This window comes from Anguilla rostrata, chromosome 4 (genome assembly GCF_018555375.3).
Source record: "Anguilla rostrata isolate EN2019 chromosome 4, ASM1855537v3, whole genome shotgun sequence".
Taxonomy (NCBI): Eukaryota; Metazoa; Chordata; class Actinopteri; order Anguilliformes; family Anguillidae; genus Anguilla; species Anguilla rostrata.
This window is the reverse complement of record NC_057936.1, coordinates 27,563,057-27,588,473: the sequence shown is the minus strand read 5'-3', so window position 1 is coordinate 27,588,473 and position 25,417 is coordinate 27,563,057. Positions and strand designations below refer to the sequence as shown.

General features: G+C 40.0%; 1 protein-coding gene across 2 annotated transcripts in view; it reads right to left on the bottom strand.

The window, feature by feature from the left end:
• pde4ba (phosphodiesterase 4B, cAMP-specific a) overlaps positions 1-22,957 on the bottom strand; it is a 140,186-nt gene extending 117,229 nt beyond the window's left edge. Inside the window, exon 1 of one of the 2 annotated variants that reach the window (XM_064331955.1) lies at positions 22,400-22,957. The gene's annotated coding sequence lies outside the window, so the exon portion shown is untranslated. The remainder of the gene's footprint in view (positions 1-22,399) is intronic. The other variant, XM_064331956.1, reaches the window with a different exon arrangement.
• Positions 22,958-25,417: the final 2,460 nt, after the last annotated feature.

Below are 25,417 nucleotides of genomic sequence, written 5' to 3'. Positions count from 1 at the left end.
CTCTCACTCCCTCTGTCCGTCTCTCACTCTCTCTGTCTCTCACTCTTTCACTTGTTTCCCTTCTATATCAGTATTGCTTTAGTTGTGGATATTGCAGGCTTACAAGGCCATAACAGTTCCCTAGAACTTATTTAACATACCTGTCCAATAAAAAAAAACATTTCAAAAAAATGAGCCATCAGCGTTTAATCCGGCTCAGCTAATAACTTTCTTCATAAAGATTACTTCATTCCCATCAGCTTTTCCCTTATGAGCCTGCGTAGATTTCCCTTAATGACTTCTTTCCAGGACAGGGATTTGAATGCGTCTCTGATACAAGCCCATTTACAGCCCTTCCTAGCCCTTGTTTTGAGCGATGCGTCAGACAGGGATTAGCCCTACCCCGGGCCTTGCAGCTGGGCAGAGGGCAAAATAAATCAACAGCTGGTAAAACCATGAGTTGAGGTTAGGCAAAGGGCAGCCTGTTCTATAAGCAGATTGATATAACCATGAATAAGAAATAAGAAGCAGCCAATTGCCAGCAGCTTAATTACCAGAGTTGAAAACAAATGATGTTATTATTCGTTCTCTCTCACCCTCACCCACAAACACAGACGCACACACATACAGACACATACACACTAAAACTAAACAGCCAAAACAGCATTTTATGCATTTCTTTTTGTACAGATGTCCTCATCCAAGGTGACTTACATGAGGTAGGCTACATGTTATGCATCTTCCACTCTATAGCTGAACATCAATATAAAAGGGGCCCTCCTTAAAGATACAATAGCAGTTCCTCACACAGGATTTGAACTAGTAACCACATGAATACAATTCAGTTCAATTCCCCAATGCCTATGCCACCCTGCTGTTCAGAAGATTGCTTCCCAGAGAGAGCTGGTTGGAGAAACTTTCTGGTAAAGGTACATAGAAAATAATCAAATAACGAGAGCAATAAACAGTGGAATGGAAGTCCTTGTCAGGGTAAATACAAACATATCATGTTATGTGTTACTGCGTATTCTTCATCAACATCTTCAGGGCACATTTGTATAACACTTGACATACACAATAAAAGCAGAGATATTCTTGAAAATCTCTCTGCTTCTTTAAAACTACTTAGCCTAAGTAAACCTGTTCTGGATCAGCCAGCTCACCACCATTGGAACAAAAGTGGTTTATAGATGCTCACTACTGTTCTAACGCCTATTCTCTAGTTTTGTTTTTCACTTCCTGTTCCTGTCAACCCACAGTCTGCCGCACCAAATCGACACCCAGACACATACGTGTGAAATCACTCCCCATTTCGGACACATTTTGTCTGTGTAGGGATGCAGGTCCCCAGGGTGTGTCTGCACTTCTCACTCCATGTAATGTGAGTCTGAGAGCATGGGACCACTTCTATTAAAAACATCCATGACAACTAAGGGGAAAAAAATAAATACATATGAACACGTACGCATCTGGCGGTGTTTTTCCATTTTGTCACACTCTGAACATAGTATTAAGCCATTCATTATCAGCTTATGTTCTGGCACACTGCCACTGCTCCTTATATAACTGTGGCAGCGTAGACTGGATTGCACAGGCCTGCGTAACGGTTTACACACCACTGGATTAACGCTCTCCCCTCAAAACCAGATAAGCGAATCAACGGCCTTGAGGAACCCAAAGGACACGTTTAACTGACATTACTTCTGCTCAGTCACTGTATCATTCAGATGAAAGCAGAAGCTGCGATCTGGGGAAGCCCAGAAAACTGCCTGTTCCTGTTCACTGCAACGGTCTTTCCCTAGCAACTGAAAGCCCACATCAGCCTCGGAGAGTCTTCATGCTACATATCAGTTTTACACAATGGGTGCCAGATCAAGGTATAAACATCGACGAGGAGTGGTGCTACATTGAAGAGAGTTCCATACTGCTTTGACTTCTATAAGTTTTAATCTGTTATGTATCATATATCTATTATTTTGAATGTGCACCTGTTGTCCCAGGTAATACTTGTTTAAGGCTTTTGTTCAATGTACTGTGAATGTGCATCTAGCAATTACATTTTATATCCAAAAATATGACTAATAAAATGAAACCTAATGATCAGAAACCCTTCCCCAGCTGCTCACATTCCTGTGACTGTGTTATGGTGTTGTCCATTTGTCTGAAAGGATATGTAACACCCATTATCGTAAACTAAGGTCAGATTTTACTGTTATCCTTTGGAGTACCGTGCTTAAGTGACCGTGCCTGAATATGACCGTGCCTGAACGTGACCGTGCTCAGACGTGGTGAAGCCATTCTGTTGTGCTAAACAGATGAGAGTGGTGTCCTGGCTGTGCCCTCAGCCTGACCAGAGCAGGAGCCCACAGGCTGGACAGGAGGTGCTCACCAGACAGCTGTCTCCACGGCAGCGAAATCTGTGATCTTTGTTCAAGCCATTTGACCGAATTATTGCTGCACCTGCCTCATTCATTACAAATCAGCCAGAGGCACTGAGAACAATTCCCTCCAAACCCTTAGTATGCAGCACTAAGAAGGATTCCCTCCAAATCCTCAGTAAGCAGCACTGAGAACGATTCCCCCCAACCCCTCAGTATGCAGCACTAAGAACAATTCCCTCCAAACCCTCAGTATTCAGCACTGAGAACGATTCCCCCCAACCCCTCAGTATGCAGCACTGAGAACAATTCCCTCCAAACCCTCAGTATTCAGCACTAAGAACGATTCCTTCCAAACCCACAGTATGCAGCACTGAGAAAAATTCCCTCCAAACCCACAGTATGCAGCACTGAGAACAATTCCCTCCAAACCCTCAGTAGGCAGCACTGAGAAAAATTCCCTCCAAACCCTCAGTAGGCAGCACAGCAAGTCTTACATTTTGAATTCTCAGTATTCTGGAATTCATGGACTGAATCTCAGACTATTTCCAACTTGTTTACATACTATATATGCTTGATACGGAAATACAATTCATAATGAATCTTCACCTCTTCTGCTTGAGGTTTCATCACTCGAGTGCCACAGAATCAGTTTGTGATGTAGCTGTGAATATGGTCCGATTACCAAATGCTACTCAAGTGCTATTAAACTGTAAAAGGAAGCAGTGGCTGGGACTGGTAATACCCTCCCAATGAGTCCAGCTTATTGCTGTGACAGGCAACAGGGCCTACAGAGCCTGTGGCCTTGATTGCTGCCATGACCCATCAATCTTTGTCACACTCATTCACCAGTCAAGAACAAATCAATATCATGACAAAATAGTGGTTTGACATAATTAAAGAGCAATATCACCCATGGTGAAGTAGCACACTGAACTCCATCATGAATATAAACAAGACCCTGAGGAGAGGTGGGGCTTGATGCCTCTCAGCCATTTTTCTGCAGCAATCGAGCCACTTGTTACTTTTCTATTAAAGTTGAGCGATTGCTCTGTTCAGCTATTAAAAATTCTCCAAAAACAGCTTGCTGCTTCTTACACGTCTTCCATTTCTTCACGATGGGAGGGTGACTTAAACATTTATGAGGAAAGTAATTACGTGCAAGCATTCCCCAATGGCCCCGCTTTCAGAGCGGCTTCATGTTCTCCATCGGTTTCCCACTGGGAGGAAGTCTGTGGCTGGATAAGGAAAACAAACATAGACGTCTTCCTGTGGGAGTCACGGAGTGTCCTGTCGGCTTGGCTGAATGTGTTCAGGCGCCTGGCTAGATACTTAACCCAGCCAGATCTGGGTATCCAGGATCCAATGCTGCAACTACCAAGAAAGGCAACTGTATTACTACATCTGGATGAGTTGGACCTCTTTCTTCTACCTTTCTGTCTCTGACCTTTCCATCAATCTACTGGAGCTGTTCTTCATCCTTCATTTAAGAAATACGGGCTTCTGCACACTGCCACATCCCAAATCCAGATTCACCTAAGATCATGACCATAATGCATTTCTCACAACAATGGCATGGTGATGTCAGTAGGATAGCCAAGCTGCTCTTGAACAACGTCTTAAAATGCAGGAGTCAAAGCTTGAATCTGGACAGGGCTAGTGCTAACTGTGGCCAGCAGACCCACAGGGCAACTGCACTATTGGCGATCGCATTACCTAGAGTTGGAGGGTTCAGTCGGATAGAGGCAAGGACTATAGACTCTGTAGCAGTGTTAATTTAGTTAGCCTTCTGAATAAATAGCATTTTAGATTTAGCCACATTTTAATCATTCGAATATTGTTAAGGTTAGTCTGATGAAAACAAAAGTAGTTTCAGTCAATAAAAAGTAGTCTTGGTAAACAAAAGATAAATTTAGTGTAATTCTAATGAAAGTTCTCATTTCTCTTCAGTGGAATGTTCTGACTTTTATACACAGATGCAACAATCATAATTTCGTCCAAGAATCTTATTACACAGCATCTAAAAAAAGTTGGAACATGCACTATTTTCAGGCCTGTTCCTGTAGGAATGTGGAAGGAATATTGCAAGTTCCGGAACTCTCTTCCTGATGGTATTTATTCATCTTTAACTCATAGACCACATCTTTCTCTATGCAGAAGTAGGCTCTCAGAGGTAAGGCAATATCTTAATCTTTTCTAATTTAGGATTTAAAGAAATGTAATAATGAATTTAGATAGCTACATAAACATGTTATTGTATCATGTAAATAACAAATAATCTAAAATATGAATGAAAGAAAAAATAGACATTCCTGCAGAAAATATTAAATGAAATCTGCAATGCCTTGACAACAAAAAGTCCTTGGTCCATCTTAACATCCATTTTAACTCCATTCTACCCCACACACACATTTTCGGTCAACTGAAATGGAATAACGACACTACTTATGGAGACCCTCCACAATTTTTATTTTACCTTTACCTCTACCATCAAGCCATGGCTCATTTCTTTTTTTTCCCCTAGAACTGCCCCAGCTACATGAACAAACCATGAAACAGTCATTTCATTGTACTGTGTGGGAACTGCAATGAAACCCACAAAAAAATTAAAAAGAAAAAGAAAAAAAAAAACAAGTGAAATTGTTGTATTTTATAAGACAGACAGCAAATCATTTGTTCCCAGGCTTTTTAAGTTTTCTTTACCCCTGCCGTGTCCTTGCAGTATTCACAATTCCTGTGGCCCACTGTGGCCCGTTTTGCTTTTACTTTTACTTTCTCTTCTCTGCTAGGCTATATGCTGGCCGAGAACAGAGGGCTCCTGATGCTGAAGCATAAAGTGCTGACAGCACAGTGCTGCTGGTGGTGGTGGTGTTCCAGCTACCTGAACTTTACTTTACTTTATTCAGTTTATTTTTACAGCGACAGTGCACATTCATAAACATTTCTGTAAATGTGCCAGTTTAGCCAGCATGGCTACCTGAACTACTGGAGTGGAAGAGGCTTGTGCTTCATCTTCCTGCCATACACTAAAACTGACAATCAAGATAAAAAATGTTATGGGATACTGATGCTTATTTTGCTAAACATAAGCAAAGTAAACGTAAATAGCAGATTCAAAATGTGAAATGATATGCAGGCATAAGCCCCCATTCTACACCAAACAAACACACGCAATTTGCATACAACGATGCATACAAAGATTATAGGCTACATAGATTCATATACTGTGTACTGTATACTATAAACATTGTGTATAGGCTATATGGAAGTACTTATCTTCAAACAGGTCAATTCTGTCCTGATAATTTACTTCCTCATCAGTAAGCTGTCAGTTCCTGATGAATTGTGATCCTCTTCGCTGGTTTATATCCAGCGCTACCAGGATGGAAAAACTCTTGCAAGCCATAAATAGTGTATATACTGTGATGCAGGGGAGGGGAGGGCCTCTGCATCATGCAGTGAGCAGACAAAAAATCTAAGAGTTTATTACTAAAAAAAAAAGTCCCAGAACAAAAAACTCCACAAAAACCTTCAAATGCAAAATGAGGGGAAAAACAGACACAAAATACTCAGGGCACTCAAGGATGACACCTTTCATCCAGCCAGTCCAAAACCATCCCATTAGACCTGTAACCCAGGCCTCTTTTATAAAGCCCAATAATCAGGTAATTGGCTGCAGCCGACGTGATTACAATCAACCACAGCTGCGACCTTACCTGTAAGAAGGGCCGGTGCTGCACCCTGGTGGACAGCACCCCAATCCCTTCTTGAGATCACAATATGCAATATACACCCCTAACTTCTTTCTCCACAGAAGCAAAATGGCAGAATATTTGTAGTTCAACTGGCCACACATCTTAATGGGATATCTCCAGCTCTGACTGGTTTAGACATGTAATAAGAGTGTGTACAGAAAGCTACAAAGCTGTTTTCCGATGGAATGCTCAGATTGGCTCTAAGATGTTATCAAAGTTACCGACCAAAGGATGGAAGTGCTTTGGTTTGCACTGATAGATTTATGGTAAGTCCCACCCATATTTGAATGCAGAAATCTCTGGCTTTGTTTACCAGAAAAAAATACAAGTGTGACCATTGGCTCAGCAAGCATTTTACAGATTGAAAATCTGTTAAGAGACATTTACAAATACACCTGACATAAATAGTAAGTACAGTAGTAAGTACAAATGGCTCACCTTGTGTTTTGTTTGCCTTGAAGTCCTATATACAGTTTATCACTTTTCTCCTTTCTCCCAAATACCGGCTGGGGTGTGAATTTGTTTAGAGCCAGATCACTGTGTTTTTCCCTGTCAGAATTCTGTCCAATCACATGCATGCACCCACCTTGCAAACTCTGCATCATCGCATGCATGCTAATGATTGGATGAAAGTACAATTACGGTGAGCCATAATTCCTTACATTCTGATTGTATTCTCTGCTGTATCTCTATGATGCATTGTATAGAATTTGCAAAGTGTTGTGCATCACTAACTGTCCAATCATCTGTTAATGATATTTTCATCACGTTATGCATTGATGATAATGTTAGTACATTTCATCTTAGTTTGTTTTAAAAACAAAGTTTGGTTTTAATTTTGTTATCGTTTTGTTGTCATTGATGGACAGTTTTCATCATAGTTTTTGTCAACAAAATTGTCACTACAGTGCCCTGTAGTGACTCCCACTCGTCGATGGGGTGCCTGTGGACAGCTTGTCAAAGTTGAGCATGAAAGGTCTTCTTCAGACTCAACACTAGGCAAGCTTAGCTGTAGGCTGCACTGTGAAAAGAAGCAGGCTCAGCATTTCTCAGAGCTGGAGAGCCGTTTCAAGAGTGACCATCATCATTATCTTCTGCAATGCTCATAAGAGTACATCCATGAGCTGTGTACAATAAACTCTGGCTTATAATTCAGACTCACAGACAAGCACTCACTGTTCACCAGCGATGCAAATTGGTCAATCCATCTCCTGCATTAAAGCATTGCATGTTCATCTCCCACTGCGTGCAAATAAGCACCTTGCAGCCGAAAGGAGGTCCATGGCTAGGCCAAGCTGAAGGAAAGATGAGCGTGTCTTATAAGGCTCCTGTTCTGACACACTGCAGAGCTTTGATTCCTTAGCATACAGTACAGACACTGTATAAACAGCATCAACTGCTTCTTGTCAAACATTGCACCTTTTTTCTCAACTGCAACCGCGGAACAAGCAACGAGAGAGCCCATCAGTTCTGCACTTCACAAATTCTTGTTTCTTCCAACTCTCTCAGAAGTCTGTATCATTTTGAAGAAGACCGCTACAATGCATCTTTTCTCTTCTTCTGCAAATTTTTTTTGTCTCTAGCTTTCTTCAATGTCACCTTAGAGAAACTGGTCTGTAGAAGTTGATAGAAACATGAATTATGGAAAACACCTGTGTGGCTAGAAAGAGAGAACCAGAATGATCTGGGGACATGCCTACTGGTTAAAAGTAGGAAACACACCTGGGTAGCTTTAACTAATCAGCCCAGGGATCCAGCCCAAAATGCTTCTTTCCACAGAGAACTCTCTCTGAATAAAAACAAGGGGGAAAACTACAGTAAAATTACTGCATCTTTTTGTGTCCAGCTATTCTGTCCCTTCCGTGGGTGTCACTCCGTGTGTGACAGTATGGTTTCAATAATAATAAGAATTCTTAATATACTGCTATATTTTACGCAGCAAGATGGTTTCCAAGTTAATGACCATCAAACACCCTCTTTTGATTTGAATCCTCCTTAATATTCATGTACATGCACCGCTCGGGAAAATGCTTTGGACTTAAGGTTTAACTGTCGATGATGAATATGAAAAGCCACTACAAAAAGCATATAAATATATTGTTGGATTAATTCTTAAGAAAGGCTGTGATAGACCCAGATGCTTCTGCTCAGTTATAATCCATTGGAGGCAGAACATCATAAATGTAATCACACAAGTGCATTCACAATGACAACAGGTACCACTCCATTGATCTCTTCAAATAGGCTAAATGTAGGCTTTACAGCTCTGAATGAGTTTCACCAATGAATCTGCAACCTCAGATTTCTGCAGACACTGACCACAACCCAATAAACAGAAGTGAAGTACACTTCGACAAAACACTATGCTTCAATATCCTGTCATTTTGAATGACATTTTGACATTTCTAATGAGTTTTTTATTGACAGCAAAAGTTCTTGCCTGCCTGTTACTGAATGATTTGATATTGATCTTTGAAGACCTTGCTTATGACATCTTAACAAGGCTATTTACATGTCTTTTCACTGACCAGTGGTGATGAAAAACCAGCTCATTACAATGGCTAGGTAATATACAACATGCAATAACGGTCTTTGCCACCATTACCTTTCTTCTCCTCTTTTTCTCTTTAATTATGCCTCATGGATTAGTAAATAACCACGCTTCAGAGGCTGCGTGACATGCTTTTGGAGAAAAACAAGCGTGAATCCGCAATAGCTGCGACTGCACACACGCATGCATCCATGTGTGCATGCATCCATGCACACACCCTCACACAAACACGTGGCCTCTTCTTTGGCTCATGACCAACCTTTCCACAAAATCTTGTGCAAATCTGTTAATATATTCGGGAGTTATGCGCCTTTTTGATATAGGCCATGCCCATCGCCACGCCCCCTCTTGGTCAATCGGCCTGAAAGTAACTCAGCTCTACCTTCAGTCATGACCAACCCCCATGCCAAATTTCAGCCTCCTGGGGCGAAAACTGTGGCCGATATGGGGTGGGACACTTTTGTGGACCAACCAACCAACCGACCGACCGACAGACAAGAGCTATAGAGCTGCGGCCGCAGCTAAAAATTATCTATTGGGGGTTGATAAGAACGGCAATCACCAGCAATGTCGTACAGCTTCCATGTGGTCATGTGATGTGTTTTTTTTATCAATCACATGGAAGCTGCAAGTTCTTGCTGCTGATATGGATTCTGACAGGAAACGTGACCGTACCCAACAAACTGATGCAAGAACTCTGTACTAATTGCTAAACAGCACAGACCCATCCACCCATAAAGGGAAGGTGGTTGGTACGAACTTCTCCCAGAACGCATAGTGATACACTGCAATTGCAAAGCTGCTGCTGCATGTCAACATTTAACTGGTCCCCTGGGTTAAATGACAAGGATGCTGGCGTTTGCTGTACTGATTACATTACTGGATGTCTGAGACGCTGACAATATCCTGCCACAAATGAGGCCAACCCATGCAAGAATAGGGGTTTGAAGATGCTACACCAGATTATTACAGTGCACTATGTTAGCAAGTATTATCTTGTTACCACAGTGCACTGTGCAAGTGTCTTATATATTTTTTCCTTACTCTACTTGAATGAATGGGGAAAATAAAACTTTACATGAATCTGAAAATAGTAACAAATATTTACCAAATACAATAGGCCTATAACTTCTCATGTTAACTGTTCACCATTCTCCTTTAAAATCGCATAGATTTCTCAAAACTTTAAACATAAAGAAGTACACATAGATGCCTGAGGGAAAGACATAGTCAGCTGGGGACAACGTGGTAAAAAGTGCAAACACCTCAACCATGCATTGGCTTGAGATGCAAGGCAAAACAGACAAGCAACTCCAAATCGGCTGACTACAGACATAAATCTAGGGCATGGGTTAACAGTTTTGTTAAGAACAGCCCTGCTGAGATATACTTCTATATATAAACACACACTTTTTAAATGTGTTCATATAGATAAGCATGTAGCAACCCCACAATCTTGTAATCAACATGTCACAGACTGGACGTGTTGCAACTGCCAGTGAAGGGCAATTTTCCCGACTGCTGCCATCCCCACAAAATATGACTCACGTCAATGTAAATGTGTATATGTGTGGAGGCATGCAATCATCTGAGCCAGCATGCAATGGAGTACAGCAGATGGAAGGATTTGTGGACACAGGAACATTACACAAAGAGATGCACCTTGCTTTCTTTGTCATTTGAGACACAAAAGGAATGTGCTGAAAAATTATTGCTCAGATTTATCATGAATGTAGGCCTGGAACTTAAAGATCTGTGGGTGTGCAGTGAGACTATTTCAAGTGTCATAATTACAGTATGGTGTATACACTGCTTTCACTATTCATTAACATGCACAGAACAGCCTTGAAGCTCCCAACAACTGATTTCCATCTCTTCACCATATTAATATGAAAAACCCAATGGGAAAATCTCACACTCCAGCATGTTATGTAAGTGGAATAAAATACCACGAACCAAGGAGAGCGATTCATCATAAACAAAGAGGGATCAGCTGGATTTGCATTTCTGCTTCATCAATGACAATCACCATTTCGCACATACGTTTTCATTGTCCAGGCTGGGTTTGACACTAGGTCACTGATGTTGGTCAGGATCAAGGGACAATGAATTGGATAACCAGCCCAATAAAGATCCTTCAGATTGCAGAGGCATCAATATTCCTTTGCATGGCACTGAACCCGAAATCCTTGATAAATCTAATGATCGCACCAAGTCTGTTTGGTAGTACCTTCTGAGAACAACAAGCTAATCTTTGATTTTATGTTTACCCCATAAATTGTCAGGTTAGCATGACATGAGAAAATGACAAGGGGAATGAGTGAATTGGAACCTGTAGAATTCCTGTACCCTGTTGCCCCGACACAGCTACTTTTGCAGATTCTGAAGCAGTCACCACTTTCTATTTGCTGCCTGAAAACCTACCCCCTCAAAGTGCATCTGGGATCACCCCACACAAAAATATGACTCGTCTGTCCGCATATTTCTGTTTCTTTTCACTGGACAGAAGTCTTTTAGTCAGCAGCATGCCAACATCGCTCTTTTTTTTACATTTCTATTGAGTATTCTAATCTCAAAACCACTGCAGGTCAGCCAACATAAAGGCACCTAAGAAATACAGTGGCTGTTTTTTACTTACCCTTTTTTTCTATTTCACAGCCTCATAATGGTTTCCTTGACTTTCATTGGCGCAACTTTAGTCCAATGCGAATAACAGGCTCCAAAGGCAATCAAAAGCCTAGAATCAAGGCTAGATAAGTTATCTTATACCGTACCTGCATGAAGGAAGCAACTGAACACATCTGACTAAACAGAAGCACATGAAATGGGAGCATACATAAAAAGTGCTTTAATGTCTACACAGTGAACGATACGATACCTTTAATACAAGCTGAGAATCTGCACTTTAACCACATGTCAATTGTTTAATTGCACATCTAAAATTGTGGGGTACAGAAAAAATGTCTTTGTCCCAAATGTTACAGAGGGCACTGCAAATAGTGGAGCGAGACTAACATACGTGTGAAGGAATCTCAGTGAGTCTCCACAGCTGCCAGAGACATGCCTTTCCCAGGCAGTTAGAGGGAGCAGAAGCTTAAGCAGCTTGAGAACAATCTCTCTGCCTTGCCCATGTCTGCTTTGTGTGGATTTGAGTTACCAGACCCAGCTGCACGCATAGGGAGCCTGCATGTATGTAAATAGCTGGTTTTAATTGCAAATGGGGTGTTTTCAGAAATGAATAGGGGAGATGCCAGATATACTGAAAGGAAAAAATTTAACATGACTGCTGCAGGAGGCATATTTCTATAAAATATTCATATTTTCAAGGAAATGTTCATATTTTCTCATTACCCAGAGGGATCCAGTGGTCTTCCGCTGTTTATTTGGAAAATCTGTCATTCTACTGCAGTGTATAGTTCCTGTATGCAACTTGTTGACAATTTCACACAACACAATTTATGGAAATGAGCCACTTCTTTTGGTAGATGGAAAATATCTTTACATTATGGGGAAAATAATTAACAGGATTTCTACTCAGTGCTTCAACGTCCAACAAGACTTATTGGGATGGCAGGCATGCCATCCCCCCAAGTTACAGCTTGGCGGGGTATACCTATACAGTACCGCGTTTGGCACTTTTCAGCGTTTCCTAGAGAAATAACCAAAATGACCACAGACTCCCAGCCCTTAAAAACATTCACTTCTGTACCTTCTGACCTCACGTAAACACATAATTCAAATACAACTGTATATGTACAAACAATAAAGCCCAAACTTAGGTTATTTTAGCTTTTTCCTCCCAATTTCATCATCAAAACACGCCAGTCCCACAATCAATAATTTTTCCCATTGGGCATTTGGGCCTGCGGTGTAAATGTAGCCTTAGTGATGTCTTCTTCCATGAGGCAATTTTTGTTATTTGAGTTTCCTGTGACACAATGTATGAATGACCACATTCTCTTTAGATGGTAAGATGAAAAAATACAGGGCCAAGTTATATCAAATAATTTAGGAAACTTTGGGTAGCCATGCTTTGGAATACAGCTTGTTTAATTTGTTTGAGCTAAGGTAGCCAATGCTGTTTGTTGTACCTTGGCCTCATTTTGATATCAATACTTATAACAGTAGACCTAGATTTTGCTAGTTTTAATTAATGACTTATGGACAGTGTGACTGGGTATGTGTGAGTAACTTGGCATTTTTGTATGTTGAAAATATTTTTTGTGGAGAGTACTGTACTCTGGCCTGAAAATGAGAAACTGGCTTGACCTACAAGCACTACTCAACATCTCCTGTACAGCCATAACAGTCACAGACCTCAGGATCACTACCCACCAAAATCCACTTATTTGAGGGGAAAAAATATAAGATGCCCAGAGACTTTCTATCCACTGGAAAACTGACCAAGCTAGCAAACATGACGCTCAACCTGGGTGGTAGTGTTGTTTCATGGTTAAGAAATTAGGCTTTAACTCAAAGGTTGTAGGTTCAATTCCCAGGTGGGGAGCTGACATTGTACCATTGACCAAGGTACTTAGCCTGAATTGCTTCAGTTAAATATTCAGTTACATAAATGGTTTGTAGGTAAAAATGTAATCTGTGTAAGTCACTCTGGATAAAAGCATCTGGAAAATGCCTTAATGTAATTTATCCAACTGATGGCTTCACTTGGAGACCCAGTAGCCACTTTGACATAACTGGAGTCCAGGACAGCAAAACACCTACCAAAAGCAGCAAGGAATGGGGGTGTGTGTTCTGTCATAATATGTGATGGAGTATAACAGTTCAAAAGGGAACTGGGGACTCCTGTGAATCAGTCCACTGCACTTGTTAGATTGGGAGCTGACAGACTGGCAGACAGAAACTGTTGACACAAAGGAAAGAAGGAACCAAGGAAAAAATCTGTTTTAAAACAGACATTACAAAGTCAGCTATAAATTAAGCATAACCAATCCACAATATCTTTCTAAAAAAGTAATTAACTGCAGCTTTAATGGGTGGGTATAGTGACTGGTGTGCATACATGTCTGTATATACACACACACGCACACACACACACACAAACTTACGCTCGGGACAAAATAATAGAAATACCACATGAAAAAGAACTTTGAAGCAACTAAATTGCAATTAGGCAATTACACAGCTTGACAGTATTTTCTAGACGACACGTCAACAGCAACCAGCTTGACTTGTCATTGTAGTAGAACAAACAGAAGTAGCCTATGTTTGTCTGACAAATTTGCAGTATTACCAGTTCTACTGTCAGTTAAAAATAAAATGTTTTCAATGTAGGGTTTTTAGTCACTTTACGTGTAATTGCTGTTTACAAGGTTTCGGTTAGTTACCTCCATTGACACTGTCATTCTACTGCAAGCATTGGAATGTCTTCAGTAAACAGTTTGTCAAGTCTCTGTATTGTTCTTTTAAAAACACGCTTCTGATGCTTGAGTAAGGTTAGCCATCATACCAAAGCCTATAGCTAAATAGCTCATTTATTGTAGGCACAGGTGGTTATGTACAAACGGAAATTTCTTTTGCTGAAATCACCACACCGTTCTGTCCTTTATAGGAAAAAAATCTCCCTTGCACGTAGGCTTACAGTCTCTGGGTGAGATTCTAAAGTATTTATCAAATGTAATTAATATTTACAATGCTTGACTTATTATTACGCTTGCTTGCTACCAACATAATAAGGGCTGTCGAATTAACGTGTTAACATAAATGATAAAAATTAATTCATGTGGTAAAATCTTTTAAATGCAAATTAACGCATTCCTCTTTGACAACGCCTCCTTCGCCTATGTCGCCGCTGCTTGATCAGGTGCTCAGTGTTCGCCTGTTAAGCTGCACGTAAAAAAAGTCTCCTCCTCTGACTTGTGAAGGCCCCACTTGCAAACTGTGTGTGCAAAGTGGCAGCTGACATCATGTGAGAGTGTTGAAATTACCCAATGCAAAGTCACTCAACAGCCCCATGTCAGCACTCAAAAGTACTCAAAGACAGACTAATTCATGCAAAAAGTCAGGGAGACAAAAAACTACATTGAACTGGCAAAGCTGATTTAAGAACATCAAAATTATGAAGGAACTGTCATTAACACTGGACATGTTCATCAGAGTGCAACATTGCTATGCGTTTACTGCCAAATTGCAGAAAGATAAGAATGTCGATCGGCAGCAGCAGAATTTTTGGCAATACATTTAGAATACATCGCCGATCCAACAATACAGCCTAACTTTTTTAGGGTCAATATACAGGTCACTTAAATGTAAATACACTCAACAGAAGGTTAGCCCACAATGTGTGGCTGACACGGCCTAAATATACACTACTGCGTAAGAGGTTGTTACAGTCTAGAAGTCAGAAGGAGGAATACAGAAACACTCCCACACAAAAAGGTCAATCAACTCCAGCTGCTGTTCCAGAACATCCAATAAATGTTCGATCAGCGACTGAGCAGTCCATGACATATAGACAATGGATGGCAAACCATAGAGTGGCTTCTCAGGTCCTGGTTCTCAGGGGTACTTTAAATGCAGGCCTAAAGGCAGGAAATAAATGCTTTAACGTGAGGTGAAGATATCACTCTGTACCATTAAGTAAAAATAGACATTGATCGTACTTGCTAATAGTATGAGTGCACCCAAACCTTGCCAGGAAAATGTTCTCCACACTATTGCAGTCTGTGTGTGTGTGTAGATGAAGTACTTTAAAACTATAAGAATATACATTGCTTACAATCAAATTTGTTAAGAATAACAGAGAAAATACTGAATATTTAAATACAAAATACCTTTGCTAAGTCAAAACCACTGCACAAATACAGGCCACACTGCAGAATACAGGAAAAAAAATTGTTTTTTTGTTTTTTTAACACAGCTCAACAGAGCAGCACCAAATGAAAAAAGAATTACAATGTAACACACTTGAACCAAGGTCTTCTTGCAGGAATCATGAGGGCTCAAGTCCTGGATCCAGAGCATACATCTCAGAAGGTAATGGGCATGTTACAAAAATGTTACAAAGTAGTAACATTTGTGTAATCCTACTTAATCACACTTCAGGGGAGACTACTGAGCAAAGGTCAAGTGCACTTCACACAGAGGAAGTGAGGCGAGCGTGCCTGATCTGCGGCTGGGGCTCTACATGTGATGAACACGTGTGGCAGGGCGGTGACCTGTCGGCGTGCAAGGGACAGTCACCACACAGGTGCAGAGAGGGGAGAGCAGGAGGAGCACACTGCCCTCACAGCATCCTACATCCTTCACAGACAGCCACCGGGCCCAGAATAGAGCAGCCAGACACCCAGGAACACTGGAAAAGGCTTCATTATGATGAATTAGCGGTCAGCTACAGATACAGTAGACTGTATCCTCAGAGAACTGTTTCTCTCAGAGTCTGCTTTCTATATGACATACAAAACCCCATTCAAATCACACAATGCAAGTGATAGATTTTGTGTCATTCTGCATACAAATAAAAGGCTTAAGAGGTGGCTTACTGTAATTACTTCAGTCATCTCCAAACTTTATCTTGTTGAGTATGAGGCTTCATTTATAAGCGAGAATAAAAGAGAATGCACCTCCGGCAAACGGCTTCTTAGAAATTTGATCAGGCCTCCACTGCAAATTACGATTAAGTAATTATTCCAATCTTCATTCTGAAAATTTGCCACGATTTTCCTCTAAAGGATATGTGCCCTGTTAGTATCTTTGGGCTTGTTATCTGGGTTATCAAACTGGGTTATACAAGCCAATTTCTCAGTCTACTGAAAAGCTAATCACACACCCACATTAGCTCACTATTGTTAAGGCTTGGGTTTGAAACGTCAGTACAGCCACGTCCAAGAAACTGCATTCAATGTGAAAAGAACTGGGTCAGTCTTAAAACTGCAAATTGTCTTGCATAATTCCTGCGTAGGACTCATCCAGAAACATGGACTGCTCACAAGTTTTCATACAGCTGTCATACTAACTTCTCTTTAAATCTGTAAGGACATAACTATTTTTGGAAACCAGTAAATGAGAAAGATGGACCATCAAAGCTGTGTATTGCAGTTTTCTTGATTAACCTGAAAGCATACTCATGGAGCCATTGTTTGGATGAGAGAGGAGATGATTTTGCATTCTGGATGACAGGCTCAAAGAGGGGGCAGTGGTGGGGACCAGTAACAAGAACCAGGTAGCACATCTTTAAATAACTTTTGAAAAAGATATTATATTTACATATAATGCCGACAACACCAACAATCAGTATTATATCAGGATTGATATGTGCGATGGTCCCTTGCCACTTAGCAGGTAATGCATGTGCAGAAAAGGGGGAGAACAAACATTCACCCGTATCTGTGTAGATGCTGTGTAGATGTAGTTGTGTGATCTTCAAGCTCCATTTAAAAAACTATGCCATGCTGAATCCCCCATGTGCTTTACAGGACACTTTCCACATTGCTGGCCTGGTACGTTTACAGTTTTCAGCCATGATACTGCACCTTTATTTTTTGATTCATTTATAAACAATAAGCAACTATAAAATCTACCGCAGTAAAGAGATTAGGCTAGAAGGGTGAGGGATGTGTTCAGCATGCTTAACAGTTTAAAACCTGTTGTTTCTTCACATGTTTAATGCTAATTTTCCATTTGATTGCAAGCGATTTTTTGACATTTGTAATGTTTAAATTGTGAAATTTGATCTGACAGCCCTAGTCAAGGTGCACATCCAAGCCATAGTGCCTTGTCACAAATTACATTAAGTAATTCCTCATAATTCCTCAAGAATAAAATTACTTCTTTAATTAAACCCACGATCTACAATATCATTTTCTTCTGAAGAGAAATTAAAACGTCCAACTCTAAACCTAGTGACAGTCTTTAGCTATTATTAAACTTGCATATCCAGAGAGTATAATAAATCACCAACCAATTTCAGTAGACCTCAGTAATACTTAGCTATCTGTAACAATGCGGTCCAAATGAAAGGTAGTTGGAATGTAATGGAAATGATGTCCAAGGACCTTGTACTCCTTGTACTTGGACAGGATGGGAGATTTGGGATTATTGACATGATTTTAACATTAATGCAATTTAAAATTCACTAGAAATATTAAATATATGGTTCTGTTAGGCCCTAATAGCAAAAAGGAGTTGAAAGCATAAAGACACATCTAGTACTGCAAGAGACAATAGCATAGCAAAAGAAAACACATCCAAAACACAAGGTTACATTTACAACTGGTCAGCACAGGAGCAATATTACCCAGCCAAGGATATCAATGTGCATTTCCATTTAGTTCCTGGTTTTATAATTAGCTACCAAGAACAGCAACAAAGCAACAATATGTCATGATTGTCATATTTTCTGTGCTTCTGTCTCTGTCCTATTTTCATACAAGTCAAAATTATCTTCAAGAATGCAAAGCCAATAGGGACTGCTGGACAGCTCACTCACTCAAAAGCACCACTTGTGAAGCATGACGCATCACACCACTTGTGACATATGCTCTCTCCACACACGTATGATTGGGTCTCCTCAGCCCCCGCTGTGTGTGGCTTGGGGCTGCAGTGTAAAAAGAAGCAGCTAGCTGACACCATGTGTTAGAGAGGAGAACCGCAAATGGTCTTCACTCTCCCAAGCCAGCAGCAGTGGGCTTATATGAGCATGCCTGTACAAAATTCAAAAGTTTTACATTACAAATTCAGACGGGATTGAAGACGCCATATCAAAAAAATAAAGCTAAGCCAATAAAAGGCAATACAGCTCTGCATATTATTGCACACCTCATGCTTTTGTCATCAGGTATTAGCCAGTGGTCATGGGTGGCCAGTGGTCAAATTGAAATAGTATCCATGAATCAAATCAAACAAATTCAAAATGACCACTCCACAAAATCAGTAAGCACATCTTCTTTCTGGGTGCCAAGAGTAGCCTACATAAAGTTATAACCTCTTAAATCAACAGCTAAACTGGTTACACCAGACACTGCTGGCCAAAACCTGTTCAATTGATAAAAAAATAGGCCACACACCATCCGAAAAACAGAATACTCATAAAATTGGAAACAGTTCTCTATAAATCATGAGGACAATATCCATCCATTCATTATCTATACCTGCTTATCCTGGTCAGGGTTGTGGGGGGTGCTGAAGCCTATCCCAGCATGCATTGGGCGAGAGGCAGGAATACACCCTGGACAGGTCACCAATCTATCACAGGGCACACACACCATTCACTCACCATTCAGCCACACACTCATACTGTACCTATGAGCAATTTAGTCTCAAAGTAGCCTACCTGCATGTCTGTATAACCTCTGCCAAGCCTAGTTGGCTTGGCAGAGGTGAGGTCAGAGAAGTGTTCACTGTGTGAACTAAACTGTGTTCTTGGCTAGAAAAAGCTGTACGAAATGAGTATCGTATCTTATTATCTCCGCCAGGCGAGACCCTTGAGGGGATTATGCCTTTGGTCCCGTGTGCGTGTGTGCGTGTGTTTGTGTTTCTGTCCGCAGCTAATCTCGCATACTACTGGGCCGATCAGCCTAATACTTGTTGTGCATGCTGACAGCAGGCCAAGGACCTGAATTCTCGAACATTTTGCAAATTGGTCAACGACAAGTATTTTATTTTAATTAATTTCCATCATTGTCCATTGAAATACATTGAGTGCTAACTCCTCACTCCTCCTAACCAGCCGGTAGGGGCCGCAATTGATCAACAACTACTTTCGTTTGGAATGAAAGACCAGCGATGTAAAACTTCAATTTCAACAAAATAATCCGCCAACTAATGGGGTACGTTAATGTTTGAATCTGTGGAAATTATTTTGTTGGCATTTTCATGTTGAAATTGATATTTTACATTGCTGGTCTTTTGGAATTGTTCCTGTCCAGATTTAAAACGAAAGTGTCAGACTATAACATCAACGTTAGCTCCGTCTAACACATCGTGGCTGATATGAATGAAATTAGCTAACATGTCACCACCTTCAGCGTTACTTCACTGAATCGGCATTTTTGGGATTTTCAGTGGCACATGGTAAAAACTTGTAATATTGTATTTGTCTGGTTGCATTGATTGTGTAGCCTCTATTGTTGCATCAGCAAAGCTAGCACGCCTGGCGGAGATCTGCACTCTACTGAGTGCCCTCTTCTAGTTGAACCTGTGTTTTGTAGTTGTCCATGACCATGAAATGCACTTTTGTACATCACTTTGGATAAAAGCGTCTGCAAAATAAATGTAATGTAAAAAATGCCAAACATTTTGAAGAGTTTGACGTAGAAGGCGTTCCAGAAACACTCAAGACGTTGAGTACTAGGTTAAAGGTGCATACTAAATGCTAAGAAACATTGGGCAGACTTCAACAGCAGCTTAATTAAAACTGTTTACTCAAAGTAACAACGTTTTTAAACTATGATTTTTCAACACCTGCTTGTAGTAAATACAGTGAAGAAATATCAGGTCCACTCACCAGCTAGTACAATTTTTCTTCAAACAGAAGCAACCATTATAATACTATAAACAAGATCAGAGATGTAATGCTGCTTGGGCCTGCATGTGCCCTTTGGCCAAAAATGCATTTTAGCAATTCACACAGGAAGACTGATAGCAACTGCCAGATACAGCACTCCAAACAGAGGAGTCTATTTGAATTGGAAAGAAAGCCATGGGTCTGGCCCAGGTCTTCTGCCCCAAATGAAGGTGAATTTCAGAACAAAACAGTGTTTAGACATTCGGCTAGTGCCACTACCCATAGCCCCACACTACCCTGCCATCATGGGTGTGGGTCGTGTTCTGCATGCTTCTATTACAGCAGAATACCTGGCCCTGACCATCAGAGCCATACATTCTACATATACAGAGTCACAGGCTAATGTTTCTCCATATCACATACAGTAGCTGGTCAGTATCGCAACAGCAGGCCAGCATTCAATGCTAATACTGTAGGTGACTGCTCTGCCAACCATTGGATGCCACCAGGAAGGAAATAAATGTTTTTTCAATAAATTATTAGAGCAAAGGAGTATTCACCACTACTGTATGTTTAAGAAAAAAGGACAGCAGTGAGTTTCAAATCATGGCCCACATCTAAGCCACAAAACAAGCAACACAATTAGCTCACCAATCTATTCAAAGCCCCCCTTACCAAGGGAACTGACATCCCAGTTATGGCTCTAAATGAAACAATGTATGACAATATTTATTAATTAATTAGCATTCTGCAATATCCTGACATCATTGTGAATAAATCTTTTTCCATGCCATGGACCAGGGAGTCAGGAACCGTTCAATTTTGACTGCAAATATCATTATGACAATACACCTGCCCACATCATGATGGAATAAATCATACTGTAGGTGAGCAAGGCTATTATAATTTACCAGATTGGCATGCACCAAAAAACTGGAGCTGGTGGGTCTAATTCCTCACAGACCTAAGTACAATGTGAAACCATGACTGGAATGAATAGAAGTCAATGAGAGATAAACTGCATTTGAATCACAAATGAGGCCACAGAACATCACAAAATAACAAAATACATTTTGTTCACCAACTCTTTCAAATTTACAATGTCGGCCATAATATCAGATAAACTAAAAGCTAAAGGAATGACAAGTGGTGTCAACTTCATATAAAGCACACACTGATTTCTTGTTATTAAATTAGAACAACTTTTGAAGTTATTTGTGTCTCTATCAAAATGGTGTGCATATCTGTTTCAAAGACACGTGCATAGTAAATTCACCAGTCAATTATTCTAAAATATAATAGAGGGATTTGCTCAAAATTGTATACAGAAAATGAATGTATGCCCATATCACAAAATGATGTGCTCTCATTTAATGTGGCCTTCAGTTACAGTCCACTTTGGTCTATTTGAACTGGTTCAATTCACCTGTCATCTATGCAAGAAACTGCAACTTGGATTCTAGCAGCAAAAAGTGTATAAAAAATCCTCTGGAGGGACAGTCTGAGTGATGTGTGCATGTTCGTCTTTGTCCACACCTTAGGGTTATTTATATCCTTGTCTTTTCTGCTGTAAAGTCATCTGTTATTTTTTTAATATAATAAATGTACAAATCCGGTCACAAAGAAAAAGAATCCTGGCTTTGGATTCACATACAGAGCATGTCGTCCTTCCAAGTATGCCTATTGGTACTGCATATTTGCTGCCACTAATTATCTCCACATATTGCAATTATATTTGTTCCTGGGCTCACGTGCGCATAAATAAATAATGTATACTATTTTATTATCAGTGTTATTTAAGATTATTATTCTGACAACATTAATTTTATCGAATGCATTGCTTCAGTAGTTAACTGATAGCGCTAACACACGATGATACAAAAGAAACACAAACCAAATCCAAGCCATGCAGTTAAGCAAAGCATAAGGAAAATATAAAGTAACAATATTTTAGCACTTATCCAAAGATCTTGGAGGAAATGAGCTATAAAAAATAATAAAACGAATGGCTGAAATAAACTTATAAACTCATTAATACTTTATTCGACTGTCATAATTCAAGATACAGGGTTAGGTTCATCCATCGGAGCACCGTATTTCATGATATGTCCAACAACACGCAATACTTCACTTTTGCGTCTCGGACTTAACGCGGTTTGAAACTAAAAAGTGCATGGTTTGCTACGTAGCCGTAGGCTATTGCTAGCTTTCATTTCACGCGCGTCAAGAGAACAAAAGCGATGGTTTAATTTCATTTGTTACTAAACCTTACCTCAACAACTTGTCCACTTACTCACGTAGGAACAGAAGATTCTTCTCACAAGAAGTACTGTCGCAGACAATGCAAAAAGCCAAAAGATTCCGGGCTTATGTCGTTATCCACCAGAGTTCAGCTCGCTATTGTGCCTTTCGAGAGCCCCGTGTGTAGTTACCTACCCCAAGCCAAGCCAACGCAGTGCAGGATCAATTGTTCAGCTATATGCTTGTACAGTCCTTCGTCCCAGCTTGGTGTTTTTTAATTACATTACAATAAAACGAATACCCCTTGTTCCACTTCTGAAAGAACTGATAGGCAAAATGAGAATCATTCCTCTGATGCGGTTAGGTTATATAAATTGCTCTCTCCAACAGCAGACAGTTTGGAAACTGTTGTTTGTCAGCGGTAGTCGCGAGTGACTCGATCCTATAGTCAGTTCTTTCCAAATAATTATTAATGCATTTCCTCATTTTCAATGCTCGATGGCCAGGCACGGGACTCCACGAATGTCAACCTAGCTCCTATCAATTCAAATGTATTTTCTTCTAGCGCCCAGACTCGTCCTCCAGTCTCGTTTTCGTTCTCGAGTATCACTGTCGCTTACATCGCTTACCGTTTTGGTAAAGGAACCTTTTTTGTGTTCGATATTTATGATCAAACAAGCAGATTTACAACTTGAGGGTTCTGGTCCAATTGAAAAAAGCAGGGAAGTCTGATTGTTTACTTTGTACATATGTTTACCTTTAACTGTAAACGAAGTTGAAATTGCTCGTTTTTTAATACAAATGTAAATCAGTAGCCTAGTCCACATGGTAAAAATGACACAGTATAAGCTACATCCAGAATAACAGCGCCATGTGTGTTGTAGGGTATATGCATATGAATAATTCTCACTACAAAACAGACACCGATCAGCAGTGGTAGTGTATTGGAATCGTGCACGAAGAATTTAAACGACTTGTGCAGGCTATTGCTCAACAAAAAATGTACGGTTAAGTTAAATTTGTTTTTTAGGGGGTATCGATTTTGTATCCTTGCAGCTGCAAGTCCTCAGGTAACCTTTTGTTTTAGAAGGAATTTGGAAGTATGGATCATTTTAATTTGTGGTGGCAGTTTTTAAAATTATTTTTCTCTGGGGGGGTCAGACCAAATGAAACCAAAACAAAATTAAGGAAGTTACTACCAAAGACCTTGCATCCATACTGGGTGAATATTTGACAAATATTACTGAATTGCTGGTGTTTTTAATTGATGGGGGTGTTTTGTCTTTGCCCCTGCCAGATGTACATAAAGTTTTCTACAGTAATGTGATCATCCAGGATAACTAAAGAGGTCTTGCCCAGCTGACTTGGATAACCTTAGCAGGCCCTTGGCAATCTCATTTTTCGAATCTCAGATTAAATCTGAATTCTGATACAATGACAGAAAAAAAAGTCCCATCCAGTTTAACACCTGTGTATTTAAAAATATATTTTGCTATGTAATCATGGCAGAATTGCTGTGGAACCATCCCATAATAGCATCTGATTGACTGGTTATGTATTTTTGTTCAATTTTTGTTTTGGCAATCATAGCAGCAATGGTGTTCTGTATATTGAAGTGATAGTGGTGAAGAACCTGTGTATGCTGAATGCATTTATTCAGCCTGGTACGGTTTATGTTAGCCATTTTGCTTTGTGTATGTTTCTTTGTTGCTGTTCAGCAAGTGTCTAGCTGTTCCTTTGTCAATGGATTGAGTTTCCAGTGATTAATTCCACTGGAAACTCAATTAATGACTCCAGATCAAATGTTACGTCAACTAAATTACATAAAATTCAATCTTCTCAAAGAGGTACAATTAAAATGTCAAGTATGGAGAGTATGGATAATTGATGCCAGGCCGAGATATATATTTTAGAAGTTTAAGATAAAATCAATTTTATCATTTCATAAATTTCAGTAAAATTTACAATCTTTGTCTGTGGATAATTCAGATGCAGCTCTCATTGTAGGACTTTCTGCAGTATGAATTCTTAATGAATATCCACAGCGTGGTTTCGCATGACCTTAATATATTAATAGTTTCCAAAATTTTGTTATTGAGGTCAGATCTGAGCCTAGTTTAGCATGCCATGACTATTACCCGGGCAGTATTCACCCATCAGACCAATTACATGAGCACTGTGTGCATATGGCACACATCCTGTCAGCTGATACCATCTTACTGACAAGTGCATTGTTAAAATGAGATTAGAAGAAGCACTGCATGAGAATGTCCTCAGATGTAATGCTAAGATGCATTAAACAGATTGTGGAACTCTGTGCAACATCCATATTCAAGGAGGTACATTACAGCAATCTGCTTCTGACTGAAGGGGAAAATTAGTTGTCTGCCTTAAAGGTGATTATGTCCCTATGGCATGCAAGATGAGCATGGATCCTCACTGTAACACAGTTATTGCCATAACGGTACAAAGGGATCAATTCAGTCAATCTTGCGACGAAGATACTTTTGAGATATGTGTAAACAATCATAATTTACATACTAGCAGCTCTGAATCAAAGATGTGAAGATGTGGCCTGAATTCAGTCAACATTTATCCTTAACTCTGATGTTAGCATTAAGTTTAATTTCATTCTTCACTAAGTTGGGTGAATTAACTTGGGTAATTAATGAACTCGCCAAACTGTATCTGTGAAGAATGAAATGAACACTTGCATTCCATCATAAATCAAAGTTAATGACAAGTGTTTTGTTGTCACAACCCAAATCAACCTTTGTGCTTAACTTTGCAAACTGCAGCTGTCTTCTCTGTATTCCTGGAACATTGTGTTCCTTTTCAAAAACAATTGATGGAGACTAGTACTCTACAGCATACAAACCACGAGACAAGAGGAGGCAGTAAGCTTGAGAAAAAGGAGACAAACTAAAAGATGGCCTTTACCCTACAATTTTCTGTATGGCAATATGTATCAGGAGAATTGCATTTAAAATCCCTTATGTAATAATGGTAGGCCTAATCAGGTGATTAGAAAGATGTTCTTGCATATACA